The following is a 17,027-nucleotide window of genomic DNA, read 5'->3' as shown; positions in this document are numbered from 1 at the left end:
TCCAAAGTTAATCATGCCACTTAGCTTGCCTAGGTTTCTTTTGCATCTCTTAGTGATTCAGCTAGCCACAGTTTTCCTCCCCTTTTCCAATACATCAGCTAGCTCCTCATTCCCCCTGGTTTCTGCATGTGGGAATGCAGAGGACTGAAAGACAACTAAATTGTTGTCACTTGGCAAAGGCATTGGGGGAAAAAAAAAAACTTCTGTGGGGGGGGGGACCGAAAATGAAAGATTTAGAGAGGACTTGGGTCAGCTACCTACAGGAGATCAACTTTAAGAAAATGACAAAGGTGTTTAGAGGAAGTTTTATGGAGTTCTGCCATGGGGTTTGTGATGTCAGCACTCTTCCCCAGCTCCCTACAAAGGCCCTAAAGTGGCTTTAATATGGTAGTTTTCTTTCTTTTGCATTGTAAAGCAATTACATCAGGAAAAAAATGGGCTCCATTTGAGTGTTACACCCTTCCTCATGTTAACAGTGAAATGTATTTATTTATTAATTGTTCCCCCAACCTTTACAGAATTTGAAATAAAAACACACCTCCCCAACATATTGGGGTTTTTTAGGTGTGATATGGTACTGTGGTTATGTTTTTTTTTATTCTTATCTTTTAGAGAAATGTACTGTAAGTTTGACACATGAAGTGATATGCTACTGATACTTGCTTCAAAATAATCTGAGGGTGGAGTAAGTGAGCATATAGTTGAAATTGGTGATAAATTGATAATTATTGAAGCTGCGTGATGGATATTTGGGAGTTCATTATTCTATTCTCTATACTTTTGTATATGTTTGAAATTTTCCATAATAAAAATTGAAAAACAATTCTTCAGAGTTTACTTGTAGGCCCCCCTCTATCCCTAAGACTTAAGTAGAGAAGTTTGGTTGGAACATCAATCTACAGCCCAGTTGCCAGACTCTCTCCTCCCCTCCAAAAACCTAGGTTTTGTTCCCGAGCTGACATGTTGGCAGACTTGCTCTTCCCTTAGTGTGAATTCTTTCCTTGGAGGTCTCCCAGTTCTACATGTAAAAAGACTTTTAGTTGCATCAGTATGTCAGACATGACCAGAAAGTTTTGAACCCCAGTGGTGGACATAAGCTTAGGTTCCACTCCCCATTCTACAATTTACCTTAAAAAAAATTGAATTGTTTTCCTGATTACAAAATTAATTCATCTTAATTTCAGAAAATTTGTAAAATTCCCCCCAAAATAAATGAATCAAAAATCACACATGACCCCCTACCCAGAATAACCAAGTTCAAAAAAATGTGTGTGTGTGTGTGTATTCCAGCCTTTTTTCTTTTCAAATATAAACATATGTAACCCAGACATAAATGGCACAGGTGAGCCCCTTCCTCCAGAATATTTCCCAAAATCCATGACCCCTTTTGTTAAGCACGCACCACACAGGCACCTTGCTGTTCCTCAGTTTTTTAGGCTAATGCTCAGGGCCGTCATTGAATTTGTGCTACTTCTTTCCTGCACAAGTGCGGCAGGCATGGCACAAAACTTGGGTGTGAAATCCAGACCAAGCTCTCTACCAAGTCCTGATGTAGGGAAGAAATAGGCTTGGTTTGGTTTGGTTTGGTTTTTCTTCTAATTCCCACACAAACTTTCTACTCACCAAGCACTGAGGCTGGCAGGGGAGGGGGAAGTATCAATTCAGAGGGAGTGCCCCTTTGTTAAGTCACACATTGCAATGTATTGGCTAAAAGTAGGCCTGCTACTACCTTGTTTTCCAGAAAGTTCCCTCTGTCTTTTCTGAATCCTCAGCAAGCTACCATGTCTGTAGCCTCTGACCCTCATGTGCTCTTCTGGGGACAGCGATTTTCAACTGGTAAACAAGGACACCACCACTCTGCACTCAGGAAATGGAACCCTGTTCTCACCCTTCTACCTTTTTACCCCAGAATGTGCCCTCATCCATCCCTAATTTCCTACAGTACTCCAGAGACAAGGCCGTAACTTTTGATGAGATTTTATTGAAGATTACCAGATTATGTGAGGCAAAGAACACAATTTATACCTACTGCACAGTTCATATCTTTTCTAGGTTCCATTGCTAGACCAATTCCCTAATGCAGGTTGACTCCAAATGGCCTAGGAAAGTCCCTCAATCCCCCACTCCCCATCACTACCAAAAACCTGAGAGTTTGCAGTTTCAAATCATGGATAAACTCATCCTCACCATGGAGAAGGGAAAGCTGCTCCCACAACTCAATCTCTAAAAAGTACTCAAAGTGTCTCAAATTTACCTGAAATCAATGGAATGGATCAAAGGGCTAGAATGTGATGGGTTGGATATGGAAATTCAGTCTCCTATTACTCCAAAGATCATGATTCACGTTAAGATGAAGAAGAACAGGGCTGACAATATCTTACAGTGAACTCAGTGCTCCACCTCTTCCCAGGATAGTAAACATAGGGAACCAAAATGTCCATCCATGGTCCAAGAAGACTTAACACCCTGCCCCTGTGTAATCCTACACAGCAGTGTGAAAAAGCAGGCAGGACCTCCTACACAGCAGTGTGAAAAAGCAGGCAGGACCTCTAGAAGTTTAGACTTTTTTGGGGCCAGTGCTGAGGGCATAGAGGACTTGGAACAGAGTTGGTATCAATTCTCTCTTTTCCTTTTGTCTATGCACTCAAACTTAGATCTCATTTCTTGGGTGTTACAAAAGATAAATGGACTGCAAAATCATTCTTAGTAGGTGGTATCAGCGATGGCATCACAATCCCTAGTGGGCATTTTAGGAATTAACCCAGTCCTGGATGCATTCTGTTTAGAGCAAGGAAACCCATCCCAGGAATATCAATACTTTGCTGCCCAAGAGCACTTGCTGTCCAAGTCTATTTACAATTTTTTTCATAATCCTGAATTAAATCTTAATATGTTATATATGAAGAAAGACCCTCTATCATGTCCCAATCAATAAAATTTTGAGTCTTTAAGCTGTATTCTTTCATCTAGCTTTAACCTGGTATATAATTAGGAAAGTATTTGCATTTATCTAGTACCTCAGTCCTTACAATTGGAGCTCTCAGTGTACTGGGGAGACATGATAAAACAAGAAATCTCAGCAAAATGTACAGTTTTTATGATAGTGGGGATTCAGTGGGCTCTGGCAGCACATAGTAAACTAACCTAGTTTAGCGGGGATGAGAGATTCTCAGAGAAAGTGCCTTCACCTGAAGGGTGAATAGAGCTTAGCCAGGAGAAGTAGTGGGAGGGTATTCCTCCAGAAGGAGGGAAGAGCAGGTGTGAGGTTCTACAAGACAGATAAAGTATGATGCTTTTAAGAACAGGAACTTGTTCATTATGTCTGGAACATAGTTTGAGCATGTAGAGAAGAAGAAAGGATCTCCTAGTGATGAAGTCAATGGGGTAAGAAAAAGATTATAGACGGTCTGATGTGACTTGTTCAGGGATTTGAGGAGAGGAGACATGACATCAATTTATCTGAAGAATGGAAAACTATTTGTAAAGGGAAAGAAGACTGTGGTAGTAGTTCAGGTAAGAAATGATGCTAACCTTAACTAGGGTAATTGAGTATATTTATAGGTGTGAACACATTTTAGAAATTTGTAGGGTTTAAAGGGGTATGAGTTGATTAATTAGATGTAGGAGATTAGAGAGAGGTAGATATAGATATATTTAAAGATATCTGGCTAGAGCAACTGAGTTGATGGTACCATTCCCTTAGGTGGAATCTAATAGAGGGAAAGCATTAGTTACGGAGGACTGAGAAGATGAGATTAGTTTTATAACTGTTAGTTTCTGGTACCCAAGAGACATTAACTTGTACATGTCCAAAAGGCCAGAGATACATAGACAAGCAGCTTAGGAAAGAAGAATGAGCTGGAAGTGTAGATTTTGGAATCATCAGTAGATGGATAATAGGTGAAGAGGTGGGTCAAGGTCATCCAGGAGAGGGTGTACAGAGAGGACAGTGAAAATCTCCCTGAGGAATATCAACATTTAAGGGTGGGTGCAGGACTTCCAGAATAGTTGTGTGAGGATCTTGGTGGATCCACTCCCCAGTAAAACACCATTTAATTGATGACAAATATGTATATACATACACACATACCACACACACACACACACACACACACACACACACACACACACACGTTTAAAGTCCCTAGAAATTGTCATAAGGGCATACAGCAAATGGATAAACATTTGTTCAAAAAGATCTACTAAATCTCTGTAAAAATAGAATCTAGCATTTGAGCTATAACCTGTTCCATCTCCCACAGCTCTATGTGACAAGCTTTACTCCAGATATGGATGTGCCCAAGAAGACGAGGGCTCCCTATCCCCTCAGTTCCTAGTCTAGGGCTATACTTTCATCCCAGGAGGTGGGCACCCGTGTCTTTTATTCCACCACAGTTGCCAAGGCACTATTCCAGGCAAGCCTGGGCTAGAGGACTAACTCCCAATTATTGGGTGAGGGCTTGTCCTCAGGCATGAGAGGCCAGTAAAAGTAGGATCCCAATCTCCTCTGCCCAAGTTCATTAATAGGGTGAAGTTTCTACATGGAGACAGGCAAGCTGAAATAACCAGGTGTTACTATCTCCCCTGAATGCCCAATGGGGTGTTACTGCAGGAGAAGTGTCCTGCTATATCCACCCCCAGTTCAGGTATAGTTGTCTGAAGTTTCTCCCTGGGTGCAGAAGCAGGCCGTAAGAACTAAGCACAGCAGCTTTGCCTGAAGGGACTGAATTTATTTGGAAAAGAACCTGGAAATATTTATGCCTAAGGGCATTTTTGAAAAAAACAATGGGGATCTTAATGGTGAGCAATTAAGAGGGGCCTGGTAGCTCCAGGATACTAGTAGCAACAGAGGAACAACACTATAAAACGACTAGACTAATATACATCTAATGACTACTCCACCAAAAAACAACAAAATGTACATTCCACTCAAGAACATGGATCCTTCTCCAAAAAAGACTGTATGCTAGGCCATAAACATGCCTCAAAAGATTTAAAGGATTGAAATCATACAAATTATGTTCTCTAACCAAAATGGAATTAAATTAGAAATCAACAAGAGAGAGATATATGGGAAACTAACAAATATGTGTATATTAAACAATACATTCCTAAATAACCAGTGGGTTAAAGAAGAAATCATGATGGAAATTAGAAAATACTTTGCGATGGATACAATCAAAACACCAAAACTTGAGATGCAGCTAAAGCAGTAATTTAAAGGATAATTCATAATTATTAATTCCTATGAAAAGAATAGCAAAGTAAACACAAAACAAGCAAAAAGAAAGTAATACAAAAGAATAGAATGAAAATAAATTAAACAATAGAAAAACAATAGTGAGAATCAACAACACTAAAAGTTGGCTCTTTGAAATGATCAACAATCTGTATTATATCCAGAATATTAAGAATATGTATAAGTCAATAATAAAACAAATAATGCAATTAAAAATGGGCAAAGGATTTGAATAGACTTCTCCAAAGAAATACACATGTGGACCATAAGTGCATGAAACATTATTAGCTATTAGGGAAATGCAAATCAAAACCACAATGAGATACTACTCACCCACTAGAATGACTATAATGAAAAAGACTAAAAGTAACAAGCGCTATTGAGGATGTGGAGAAATTGGAGCCCTCATATGTGTAAAATATTACTACCACTTTGGAAAATAGTTTGGCAGTTCTTTAAAATGTTAAATAGAGTTACCACATAACCCAACAATTCTACTACTAGATATATACCCAAGAGAAATAAAAGCATATTCCATAAAAAAGATTTGTTCATGAATATTTATAGCAGCATTATTCATAATAGCCAAAAAATGGAAACAACCCAAATGTCCATCAACTGATGAATGTATAAACAAAATGTAGTACATTCATACAACAGGATATATTATTCAGCAGTAAAAAGGAATGAAGTACTATGCTATTACATGGATGAACAAGAGGCCAGACATACATCACATATTGTACAATTTCACTTAATGTCTAGTATGGGCAAACATATAGAATCAAAAAAATAGATTAATGGTTGCCTGTGCCTGAAGGAAAGGGGAATAGGGATTGACCTCTAATGGGTACAAGGTTTTTCTTTGAAATGATGAAGATATTTGAAAATTAGATTATGATGATGGTTGCCCAACTCTATAAATGCACTAACAACCATTGACTTATACACTAAATGGGTGAAGATTATGATATGTAATCTACATCTTAATAAAACCGTTAACAAAAGTTTCTGGGTTGGGCAGAGAGAGAAGTGCATACAAAACGATCATCAAAAAAAGGAGTAGTTATCAAAATAAGAGGGAAATGGGGAGAAAGTAATGACAGAGTTGAGGGCATACAACATTTTAAGGAGGGAGTTTAAGGCATATGGGGCGTTACAGTGACAATGACATAGTAGAAAAAATGATTGATAGGAACTGCCTCAATAAAATAGAAGGGTGGGAAGACAGATAACTGGGCTAAGGAATGAGTGGGAGATAAGGAATTAGATTCAGTGAGTCTAAATAATTCATTCAAGCAGTTTAATTACGAAAGAGGAGAGAAATGGAATGGTAGCTCAACATTGATGTCACATTGAAGGACAGCTTTAATGTTTTCAAGGTGGCAGACACTTGACCACCTTTACTTATTGATGAGGAGGAGCCAAGTAGAGAGGGAAAGCCTGAAAACACAGGAAGATGTGGTAACCAATGGAACGAGGGTAGAACGAATTGTGTGTGAAGCACAGTGAAGGAATTTATCTTAGATGGGGGGAAGGCTACCTCTTCCACCATACCTGGAGGGAAGGAAGAAAGGCTGGATTATGTATAAGGAAGGTTGTACATTTGTGCTGTAAAACTGAGGTATGTTACACTTGAGAGATTCATTTCCCTTGGGGAGGTAAGAGTCAAATCATCTACTGGGTGAGGAGAGAATGTGTAATATAAGAGGTTAGGAGAAAGAAGAGCAGAATTGATGTATTGAATAACTCTGTGGAGAACAGAAAAGAGAACGAAGAAAATAGAGCAAGATTTCTAGGTAGCAGTGAGAGGTGAGGTCGGAAACCACCTGTGTGGTGATAAGTGGCTATAGACCCATAGAAACTATTTAATGTGACTGTTTCTTTACAGTTAAATGACAGACTAAATAAACTTCTACTGCTTCCACTCTAAAAACAATACTTCTAGAGTCTAAAAAATAAAACAAACTAGTGAATATAATACGTATAGCTGTAAAAATAATAAATAAATAAATAAATAAATAAATAAAAAAACAGACTCACAGATATAGAGAACAAACTAGTGGCTATCAGTGGGGAGAAGGAAGGGAAGAGGAGCAATATAGGAGTAGGAGAGTAAGAGGTACAAACTATTATGTGTAAAATAAATAAGCTACAAGGATATATTGTACAACACAGGGAATATTTCATAAGAACTATAAATTGAGCATAACCTTTAAAAATTGTGAATCACTATATTGTACACCTGTAACTTATACAATATTGTACATCAACTACACCTCAATAAAAAATAAAGTAAAACAAAACCTTAAAAAATAAACACTTAGGTTGCTTCCATCTTATAAAGCAGAAACTAACATACCATTGTAAAGCAATTATACTCCAATAAAGATGTTAAAAAACAAAACAAAAAACCTCTATTTGAATATATATTATCCATTATTTAGATTTTGTACTTTACCTATTTCAGGAAGCTCAAAATCCACATATTCAGTCTGTCTCATGACTTGTCTTAATAGCACTTTGCCAGACACTAGGACATTTGTGTGCCCTATGAAATGTCAGAGGGAATGTAGGGGAAAGTTCTGAAGGAAAGGAGAAAAGCAAACTTGGTGATCTCAGGTCTTATGACCCTCAGCATGGGGGTCACATCTTCAGCAGATCTCTGTCACAGTCACAGTTTAGTGGGTGAGTCAGGTGAGGACTTCAAGGGACCATAGGATTCACAGTGGAATTCTATTTTAAAGTTAAAGATAATCCTAAACTATGAAGACATGCCATGACATTTTTTAAACAGGATTTTAGAAGAGAGTATAATGGCATAATAACAACTACTATTTATTATTTTCATGTCCTATGAGATTTGCAATAAACTTTTAATTATGTATTTTAAATATATTTAGAAAATGCATAGCAGTTTCTATATACCAGGCACTGTTCTATACTATTTAACATAATAAGCATTTGAATTTTCATAAGAAGCCTGTGAAGTCATCACTATTACAGGCATACCTCAGAGATATTGCAGGTTCAGTTCCAGACCACCACAGTAAAGTGAATATCGCAACAAAGTGAGTCACACCAGTTTTTTGGTTTCCCAGGGCATATAAAAGTTATGTTTACACTGCATTAAGTGTGCAATAGCATTATGTCTAAAAAAATCCCAATGTGTATACCTTAATTTAAAAGTAAACAAAAGCACTTTTTACAAAAGTAAGAAGTTAAAAAATGCTAACCATTATCTGAGCCTTCAGGGAGTCTTAATTATTTTCCTGGTGGAGGGTTTACAATATCTGGTGGAGAATTACCAAAATGTAGCACAGAGTAAGGAAGTGAGCAAATGCACCAATAGACTTCCTTGACAAAGGATTGCCACAAACCTTCAATTTGTAAAGAACACAATATCTGCTAAGTGCAATAAAACAAGGAGGTATGCCTGTATTTAATATGCCATTTTATAGATGAGAATACTTGGAAGGTTAAAATTTACTCACTCTCCTATAGCAAGTAAGGGATAGTACTGATCTTCAAACCTAGGTAATCCAATTCCAGAGTCTCAACCACTGTGCCATAGTATGTCTTATACTGTTGTTTTTAATTTTACCAATAATGTTGGGTGAATTGAACCTTCAACACATAAAAGTCAATTTCCCAAGGTCATAGAGCTAATGTACACCAGAGCCAGGATGTGAGCTGAATTTGGCCTGACAAAGACTATCTTCTTCCACAGTTATCTTGTTCCACTTTTTGCCAAGTACAAAGCATTAAACATTATTCTGATTTATTCATCTACATCTGAACCTGCCTTTTTGCAAAGCCTCTCTTCCCTAATAATTTCCCCCTTCCTGGGTTCCCTGTCTTGGCAAATGACCCCACCATATTCTCAGTAACTAAAGCCAAACACCTCACCCTACCACTATTCCACAGCCATCCCTTCCCATTTAACTTTAAAATGAAATTCCACTGTGAATCCATCAGTTTCTTGGAAGTACTTGTCTGACTCACTAAACTGTGACTGAGACAGAGATGGTAGCATGGCTTAAAATTTGTTAATGGGGAGGAGCCAGTAGAGAGTGAGAGGATGAAGACATAGGAAGATGTGGTAACCAATGGAACTTGAGAGGGTGAAAGAATTTGGGAGTACCTATACAACCACACTTTACCCAGTATACACTTCTGTGTACCCTGTCATAGTCCTTGAGTTATTTGCTTCCAGGTTGTTCTCCTACTAGACCATGAGTTCCACGGACCCTGTTTTGTCCATTTGGATCTCAGGTTCCTAGTGTGGTGTCAGCATAATTTAGTATGGCTTCCAAATGTGTTAAGTGTGCATAAATTCATTGGTACAATAAAATATATTACGCAGCACTATCGCACACCAGGAATTGGGCTAGAGAAACTGTTTGCCTTTATAAAAACTGTATTTTCAGTGGTTTACATGTGTAGTGCACCAGAATGTTCCTAAGGAGCATATAACACATATATAGCCCCTTATACTTCACAAAAGTATTTCCACATACAATAATGGCATCTAATACTCATACCATCACTGGGAAGTAGTTGTTTCACTCAACATTTTACATAAGGGGAAACCAAAAATCAGAAATGTTAGGCAATTTCTCTACAGACAATGGTCATAAATGGTTGAAAATATACCATTCAGAAATACACACACACACATATTTGGTTATCACAGTTTTTCTTACTAAGGTCACTGTATAGTGTAGAGATAAATTTTTAAAAAAAGAAGAAAATGGAGGAAAAGTTTTATTTTTAGTTTTTTTCATTCTAGGATACTACTACTTCTGATCCATGAAGTCCAGATACCCAAAAGGCGAGGGGAAAATCATTTAAGAGTGATAGAAGCTAGCTTTTTGAAATCCCATGTGCAGCATGTATTTAATTGGCCCTTTTAAATGTGTACTTAATAGTAAATGGTAATGGTTTAATATATGCTTTCGAGCAGGATTTTTATAATACTCCAAGTCCAGTTTTCACTGATGTGAATAGTCAAATGGAGGAGTTTCAGGGGAGGAAATTCTAGTATCTTTATAAAGATCCACATTATATTGTTATTTGATTAGATCTTGAGAGGTCATTTACTAAGTTATAATTGTTATTAAGACTGGGTGAAGCAGCATATTGGGTGCCCCAGGCCTGGGGGCAAAGCCCAGGAAGATGAGACTTGTAGATGGTTAGAAAACCAGTGGGACTAACATGAGGGCTGTAAGAAACCTAGACTCCACTCAAGAAGAGTGCACCCACACTTACTTACTTCCAAAACAAAGTGGAGAAAGCAGATTGAAACTGCATGGGACTCTGACCAGTTTACTATGACCACCCTGGTGCACACTCCAGCAAGTAATTGCTGGTCATGTATCTTAGTGTAATTTTCTTCCAGCCTTTCAAATGCACATATGTTTTAAACTGGGGTAAATAGAGCAGACATTTTTGGGGCCGTTTAATTCTGGGGACCAATAACCGGTCCCTTTGCCCCACCCAACCTTAGGTATTTTTCTATCAAAATATTTGTTTTAATCCTATTAATGTCTGTTTTATTTATCCCATTTCTTTATAATCATCTAAATATTTCTATCCTACCAGAACAAGTCCCTTTGAAGTTTTCACCTTGCTGGGAAGAAGACTCTTGACTTTCCCTTCAGCATTTTTCCCCCGTTAATCAACCTAACATTAATTAACCTAATGTTTTAATTAGCATCTGTAAGACCCATTGAGGGGAAGCCAAGACCACAAATAAGGCTTCCCAAAATGTTTTCCTGTTTGTTTTTGACTAAGCGAGTTCTTAGTTAGCCTTTATTTTTTTTTGTATCCACCTTCTAATTTGTTTTTTTTCATAGGTACCAACAAAACAGCTCTTCATATGAGAGCTCCCTTAAAATTTACCAATTTAGAGGTTTCTAAAATTTAAAGGATCCATCATCTGGCCTTTGACAAGTAGCATCTTAATAGTGACTCAAACCAAAAAGATGCAAGAGGAGTCCCCACAAGATACTGTAAAGGATTTGCAGCCTTCACAGGATCCAGAAAGTTAACTCCCAAAATTAGTCTAAGAAAGTAAATACCTTCATTGCACAGGCAGATGCAATGAAGGTTGAAATGACAAAGGCCCCTGAGAGTTGGCACAGACAGACAAAAGACTGCTTGGAATCCCATTCTATTTGACTAGCTACCAAATGTATACTGTATGTGTATGTTCCAGATGGCAGAGACCAAGCTCTTATAATCCTAAAATTTATATGGAACCCCAAAACATCCCCCAAATCCAAAGCAATCTTGAGAAAAAAGAACAAAGCTGGAGGTATCAGGCTCCCAGACCTTGAACTACACCACAAAGCTACAGTAATCAAAACAGTATGGTACCTGCACAAAAACAGATATATAGATCAATGAAACAGTATAGATATCCCAGAAACAGTCAATTAATCTACAACAAAGGAAGCAAGAATATACAATGGGGAAAGGACAGTCTCTTCAATAAGTGGTGCTGGGAAAACTGGACAGCTACATGTAAAAGAATGAAATTAGAAATTTTTCTCACACCATATACAAAAATCAAGATGGATTAAAGACCTAAATGTAAGACTGGATACCATAAAACTCCTGGAGGAAAACATAGGCAGAACACTCTTTGACATAAATTGAAGCAATATTTTTTCGATCCATCTCCTAAAGTAAAGGAAATAAAAGCATAAATAAACAAATGGGACCCAATTAAACTTAAAAGCTTTTGCACAGCAAAGGAAACCATAAACAAAATGAAAAGACAACCTACTCAATGGGTGAAAATATTTGCAAATGATATGACTGTTAAGGGATTAAAATCCCACATATATAAACAGCTCATACAACTCAACATCAAAAAAAACCCAATTAAAAAATGGGTAGAACTGCATAGACATTTTTCCAAAGAGGAAGTGCAGGTGGCCAACAGGCACATGCAACGATGCTCAACATCACTAATCATCAGGGAAATGCAAATCAAAACCACAATGAGATGTCACCTCACACCTGCAGAATGGCTACCATCAAAAAGTCTACAAATAACAAATGTTGGCGAGGATGTGGAGAAAAGGGAACCCTTGTATGTTGTTGGTGGAAATGTAAACTGGTACGGCCACTGTAGAAAACAGTATGGAGGTTTCACAAAAAACTAAAAATAGAACTACCATATGACTATACACACACACACACACACACACACACACACACACACCCCACTCCTGGGTATATATCTGAAAAAAACCCGACTAATTTGAAAAGATACATGTACCCCAATATTCATAGCAGCATTTACAATTGCCAAGACATGGAAGCAACCTAAGTGTCTATCAACAGATGAATGGATAAAGATGTTTTATATGTACACAATGGAATACTACCCAGCTGTAAAAAAGAATGAAACAATGCCATTTTCAGCAAGATGGATGGACGTAGAGATTATCGTATTAAGTGAAGTATGTCAGAGCAAAGCAAATACTATATGATATCATTTACATGTGAAATCTAAAATATGACACAAATGAACCTATCTACGAAAGAGAAACAGACCCACAGACAGAGAAAACAAACTTATGGTTACCAAAGGGGAAAGGGGGTGGAGGAGGGGTAAATGATGAGTTTGGGATTAGCAGATACAAACTACTATGTATAAAATAGATAGACAAGGATTTACTGTATAGCACAAGGGACTATATTCAACTTCCTATAATAAACCGTAATGGAAAAGACTTTGAAAAAGAATATGTATATATATGTATAACTGAATCACTTTGCTGTACACCAGAAACTGACACAACGTTGTAAATCAACTATACTTCAATAAAAAAATGATATTTTGCCATTTGCAGCAATTAAGTGAAATAAGCCAAAGACAAATACTGTATGATATCGCTTATATGTGGAATCTAAAAAATACAACAAACTAGTGAATATAACATAATAGAAGCAGACTCACAGATATAGAGAACAAGCTACCAGTGGCTACCAGTGCGGGAGGGGCAATACAGGGGTAGGGGAGTGAGAGGTACAAACTATAGATGGGCTCAAGGATATATTGTACAACACGGGGAATATAGCCAATATTTTGTAATAACTGTAAATGGAAAGTAGCCTTTAAAATTGTATAAAAATAAAACATTTTTTTAAAAATTCAAAAAGAAGTTAAACATATTTTTACCATATGACCCAGACATTTCACTATTAGGTATTTACCCAAGAGAAAAGAAAGCATGTCTATGCAAAGGGTTGTACATAAATGTTCACAGAAGCTTTATGTCTAATACCAAAACATGAAAAACAAATATCCATCAACACGTTTGAATAAACAAATTGTGGTGTATCCATACAATGGAATACCACTCAGCAGTAAAAATGTAAAACTACTGATACACACAATTGTTTTGGATGAATCTCAAAATAATCATGCTAAGTGAAAGAGACAAAACAAAAAGGAGTATACATTACGTATTTCAATTTATATAAAACTCTCTTGAAAATGCAACACAGTACATAAAGAAAGCAGGTCAGTAATTGTCCATGGATGAGGCCTGGTGGGGAAGGACATAAGGGACCATTGGGGGTAATGTATTTGTTTGTTAACTTGGTGATGGTTTCATGGGAATATATATATGTCCAAACTTATCAAATCATATGTTTAAATATGTCCATTTATTTTATCTCACTTATACTTCAATTAAGCTATAAAAAAGGGAAGGGAAAGTAGAGGAAGGGAAAGGAAGGGGAAAGGGGAAAGGGAAGTATGAGGGAAGGAAGGAAAGGAAAGAAGGGAGGAAAGAAAGTGAGAGAGAAAGTAAGAGAGAAAGGGAAAAAGAAGGAAATAAAGAGAAAGATAAAAACACCTAGAGAAAGAAAACAGAAAAGAAAAAATCCTAAAGTTTCTTACAAATGCCTGAGGTCTGTAAAATGCTACACTTATTTAAGGTTTGTACTGAAAACTGTAGTACTTACTATACAAAATGATATAGAAAAAGGAATTGGAATAATTCCGCCTCAACTCACACCTGAATACCAGAGTGCATCTGGTACCTGATATACAAAAGATGCACATATGTTGGCTAAACAGATAGTATCTAGAATGATCCCCAGATTGGAAGGTAGATATTTTTTGTATAAATGTCACAACAAAAGATTAATTAATTTGACAACTATTCAGTGATCCCCACCATATTTTAGGCATTGGCTTGGATTCTGGCTCTGGCAATGACCAAGGAAGCATGGTCTCACATTCTGTTGAGGAAGGCAGTCATATGATCAATAAAGGTCACATGATCATTAGTTGGACTAGATAGTCTTTGCAGGTACAGTGTACTGACATGAAAATAAAGGGCACAGGAGAAGATAAGAAAGTGAAATTGACTGGAGATGACTGGTCATGGAAGAGGGAGGAACACCAGTAGAGCAGGCTCTCTCTGTGTGGAAGTGATCACTTGATTTTCACAGTTCTACTGACTTTTTGGTTCATGTCTTCAATTTTGTCAATTTAAGATCAAATGATATGTAAGCCTTTTACCTATAAAACAAAACATAACAGTTTTAGCTGTAATTATCTGGTTTTTATTTATCCAACCAGACATCCGTTCAGCAGATATTTTTGAGGGGCTGTTTAGCATCAATAATACTTGTTTGGGAAGCCTTCAGTGTCATATCCAATGCAGTCCCACTGTGAGGCTAGATCTGAGGCTGAGGGAGTAACAGAAGGTCCTAATTATGTTATGAACCTACTATATCTGGGACACACTGATTCTTGATGGTTCTGAAAAAGGAAAAGAATGATAGGTACAAGCCCTCCCTGAGTGAAGAAAATTGAGGTTAGAGAAATATCCTGAGTTCATGCATTTCTTATAAGTTATTTTCAACAAATAAATATTTTGTAAATTAATTTTTATTCTTTATTAAGCACATAGCTTGCGGTATCACCATTAATTCAATAAATAATTCTTTCTGGATACCAGGCCCCAGGGCACTTTCCTGAGTTCTGGGGATACAAAAAATTCAGGCTCCATTCAAGTTACCAAAATTCTCACAGTCCAATGGGAGGATGGTTATACAGAAATGTAATTTCCAGAAATGTGTAGAAGGCTCTGGCAAGGTTAAGAACAAGGGGTTCTGGGAATACAGAGGAAAGACCCTAAATCACAGCTGGAGGCGTGGGTGAACAGGATCAGGATAGGCACCTCTCAGAGGAAGGATTATGTAGTAGATACCATTATTAACCCCAATTTACATATGAGGAGACCAAGGGTCTGGTTATATTTGCTCAGAGTCACACAGTAATCCCAAGGTATGGCCAGTTTTCAGACCCAAGTCTGTGTGATCTCAGTGCCCTCTGCAGTTTACATTACCCTTGTTTTATTTGTTTGTTTGTTTATTTATTTAAACTTAACAGCCATTCTTTATTTTTCTAAAAGACCTTAGAAAACAAGGACTAGAAGGACATTTTAAAAATGCCACATAGACGATAGTAAATTTCTCTGGTACATTACCCTTGTTTTAAAATGTAGATTTTATTATTATTCACGTATGGTTAGGCCAACAGACCAAGAGAGGATTGCCATTGAAAAGACAGTTTGTTACTCACAGTTCCCTAGAAGAGGGGGCATGCCATGACAGGCAGGGCCACGGGGAAGCACCATGGTTAGTCAGCAGGCAGGGAGAGGGGGCTGGGGGAGGGCAACATGGGCAAGAGCCTTTATTGTGGTTTTTGCTGGAAGAAATGGTCAGGGCAGGGTAAGCAGGTTTAGGATTGGCAAGTTTGAATAATTTTAGTGGGCTCTGGGGCATAGGGACTGCACCTACTTGTCTGGTACCTGGCTCTTGGGTAATTAGGGCAGGAGAATAGTGACCTAAGTGTGAGAACACCAGTGAGAGCCTGATAAAGAATGTAGTTCGGGTGTGGGCTTCTATTGGCTGATTTGCATTTGGAAGGAGTATTATCTCTAGGAATGAGCTAACCCTGGGAGGGGTAGTCCCTTCCAGTGTCAGCAAGGCCACAAGATGGCAAAGCATTGGAATAAAAAATATGCTTACTACAACCCTGCAGTCACTGTTATGACAATGTCATCTGTTTTTTTTTTTCTGAGTTTAATGTTTGGGAGTTTTATTAACATTTATATTGACTTATACATTAAAATTCAACACAAAAGGAGAGATCAAAACCATGTGACATATAGAAACACATATCAGACTACCACATAACCCTACTCTCTAAAATCTATGTGTCATGTCTTAATACTGGGCATTTAACAAGTGTGATACAAATCTGAAATAAGCAAATAATAAGTTTCCATTATAGGCATTACTCACTTCTCTAGATTTTGCAATCTTTGTAAAGCTTCTTTTATACCAAATGTTTTGCTTTTTTTTTATATGTTCACGGTACTGGCAAATCTTTCCACAGTGTGCTTACCACCACACCATGTTAAACACATATTATAAAGTGGATGTAATTGTAAGCCCACAGATTTAAGCGATAATTCTCTGCCTTTTTTTTACTCTGCATTTAATCAACATAATTATTTTTTGACTTCAGACCAACACCCTAAAGTTGAATGTCATCTGTTTTAACTCACAGCCACCACTACATTTCCTGGGACTCTACTTGCCCAGAATTTTTGTTTTAAAAATCCTATAAAATACAGTATTAGGACTGGCTACATAATTTGTGGGGCCTAGTACAAAATGAAGATGCTGGGTACCTTGCTCAAAAAATCATTAAGAATTTTAAGACAATGGTAGCTCATCATTAAAC

Source organism: Neophocaena asiaeorientalis, unplaced genomic scaffold (assembly GCF_003031525.2).
Source record: "Neophocaena asiaeorientalis asiaeorientalis breed wild unplaced genomic scaffold, Neophocaena_asiaeorientalis_V1.1 scaffold116, whole genome shotgun sequence".
Lineage (NCBI taxonomy): Eukaryota > Metazoa > Chordata > Mammalia > Artiodactyla > Phocoenidae > Neophocaena > Neophocaena asiaeorientalis.
This window is presented reverse-complemented; position numbering follows the sequence as displayed.